Below are 2,766 nucleotides of genomic sequence, written 5' to 3'. Positions count from 1 at the left end.
GGTTTTTGTATTCTAAAAATATAAAAACAGCAAGGTAACTAATGATAAAAGTGAGCACAAACGGTATTGCAATGCGTTGAAACAAGGCCTAGGGTTAATACTTTCACTAGCGCAAGTTCCCTCAACAATAATAATATAACTGAATCACATAACTATCCCTCAACATGCAACAAAGAGTCACTCCAAAGTCACTAATAGCGGAGAACAAACAAAGAGATTATGGTAGGGTACGAAACCACCTCAAAGTTATTCTTTCCAATCAATCCGCTGGGCTATTCCTGTAAGTGTCACAAACAACCCTAGAGTTCGTACTAGAATAACACCTTAAGAACAAATCAACCAAAACCCTAATGTCACCTAGATACTCAATGTCACGTCAAGTATCCGTGGGTATGATTATACGATATGCATCACACAATCTCAGATTCATCTATTCAACCAACACATAGAACCTCAAAGAGTGCCCCAAAGATTCTACCGGAGAGTCAAGACGAAAACGTGTGCCAACCCCTATGTATAGGTTCATGGGCGGAACCCGCAAGTTGATCACCAAAACATACATCAAGTGTATCACATGATATTCCATTGTCACCACAGATAAGCACGTGCAAGACATACATCAAGTGTTCTCAAATCCTTAAAGACTCAATCCGATAAGACAACTTCAAAGGGAAAAATCAATTCATCACAAGAGAGTAGAGGGGGAGAAACATCATAAGATCCAACTATAATAGCAAAGCTTGCGATACATCAAGATCGTACCACCTCAAGAACACGAGAGAGAGAGATCAAACACATAGCTACTGGTACATACCCTCAGCCCCGAGGGATAACTACTCCCTCCTCGTCATGGAGAGCACCGGGATGATGAAGATGGCCACCGGAGAGGGATTCCCCCTCCGGCAGGGTGCCAGAACGGGTCTAGATTGGTTTTCGGTGGCTACGGAGGCTTCTGGCGGCGGAACTCCTGATCTATTGTGCTCCCCGATAGTTTTAGGGTATATGGATATATATAGGCAGAAGAAATACATCAGGGGAGCCACGAGGGGTCCACGAGGGTGGAGGGCGCGCCCCCTACCTCGTGGCTCCCTTGTTTCTTTCCTGACGTGCACTCCAAGTCTATCGGGTAGCTTTCCTTCCAAAAATAACTTCTCCAGAAGGTTTCATGTCGTTTCGACTCCGTTTGATATTCCTTTTCTTCGAAACACCGAAACAAGGGAAAAATAGAAATTGGCACTGGGCTCTGGGTTAATAGGTTAGTCCCAAAAATCATATAAAATAGCATATAAAACATCCAAGGTTGATAATATAATAGCATGGGACAATAAAAAATGATAGATACGTTGGAGACGTATCAGCATCCCTAAGCTTAATTCCTGCTCGTCCTCGAGTAGGTAAATGATAAAAACAGAATTTTTGATGTGGAATGCTACCTAACATATTTATCCATGTAATCTTCTTTATTGTGGCAAGAATATTCAGATCCATAAGATTCAAGACAAAAGTTTAATATTGACATAAAAACAATAATACTTCAAGCATACTAACTAAGCAATCATGTCTTCTCAAAATAACATGGCCAAAGAAAGCTATCCCTACAAAATCATATAGTTTGGCTATGCTCTATCTTCATCACACAAAATATTTAAATCATTCACAACCCCGATGATAAGCCAAGCAATTGTTTCATACTTTTGATGTTCTCAAACTTTTTCAATCTTCACGCAATACATGAGCGTGAGCCATGGATATAGCACTATATGTGGAATAGAATGGTGGTTGTGGAGAAGACAAAAAGGGAGAAGATATTCTCACATCAACTAGGCGTATCAACGGGTTATGGAGATGCCCATCAATAGATATCAATGTGAGTGAGTAGGAATTGGCATGCAACGGATGGACTAGAGCTATAAGTATATGAAAGCTCAACAAAAGAAACTAAGTGGGTGTGCATCCAACTTGCTTGCTCATGAAGACCTAGTGCATTTTGAGGAAGCCCATCATTGGAATATACAAGCCAAGTTCTATAATGAAAAATTCCCACTAGTATATGAAAGTGACGAAATGAGAGACTCTCTATCATGAATATCATGGTGCTACTTTGAAGCACAAGTGTGGTAAAGGATAGTAACATTGTCCCTTCTCTCTTTTTCTCTAATTTTTTTATGTGGGCCTTTTCTCTTTTTTATGGCCTCTTTTCTTTCTTTCTTTTTTATTTTTCGTCCGGAGTCTCATCCCGACTTGTGGGGGAATCATAGTCTCCATCATCCTTTCCTCACTGGGACAATGCTCTAATAATGATGATCATCACACTTTTATTTTCTTACAACTCAACAATTACAACTCAATACTTAGAACAAAATATGACTCTATATGAATGCCTCCGGCGGTGTACCGGGATATGCAATGAATCAAGAGTGACATGTATGAAAGAATTATGAATGGTGGCTTTGCCACAAATACGATGTCAACTACATGATCATGCAAAGCAATACGACAATGATGAAGTGTGTCATAGCAAACTGAACAGTGGAAAGTTGCATGGCAATATATCTCGAAATGGCTATGGAAATGCCATAATAGGTAGGTATGGTGGTTGTTTTGGGGAAGGTATATGGTGGGTTTATGGTACCGGAGAAAGTTGCGCGGTACTAGAGAGGCTAGCAATGGTGGAAGGGTGAGAGTGTGTGTAATCCATGGACTCAATATTAGTCATAAAGAACTCACATACTTATTGCAAAAATCTATTATTTATCAAAACAAAGT

The sequence above is a fragment of the Triticum urartu genome, chromosome 3 (assembly GCF_003073215.2).
Source record: "Triticum urartu cultivar G1812 chromosome 3, Tu2.1, whole genome shotgun sequence".
In the NCBI taxonomy this organism is placed as follows: Eukaryota; Viridiplantae; Streptophyta; class Magnoliopsida; order Poales; family Poaceae; genus Triticum; species Triticum urartu.
Note: the sequence above shows the minus strand (reverse complement) of the source record.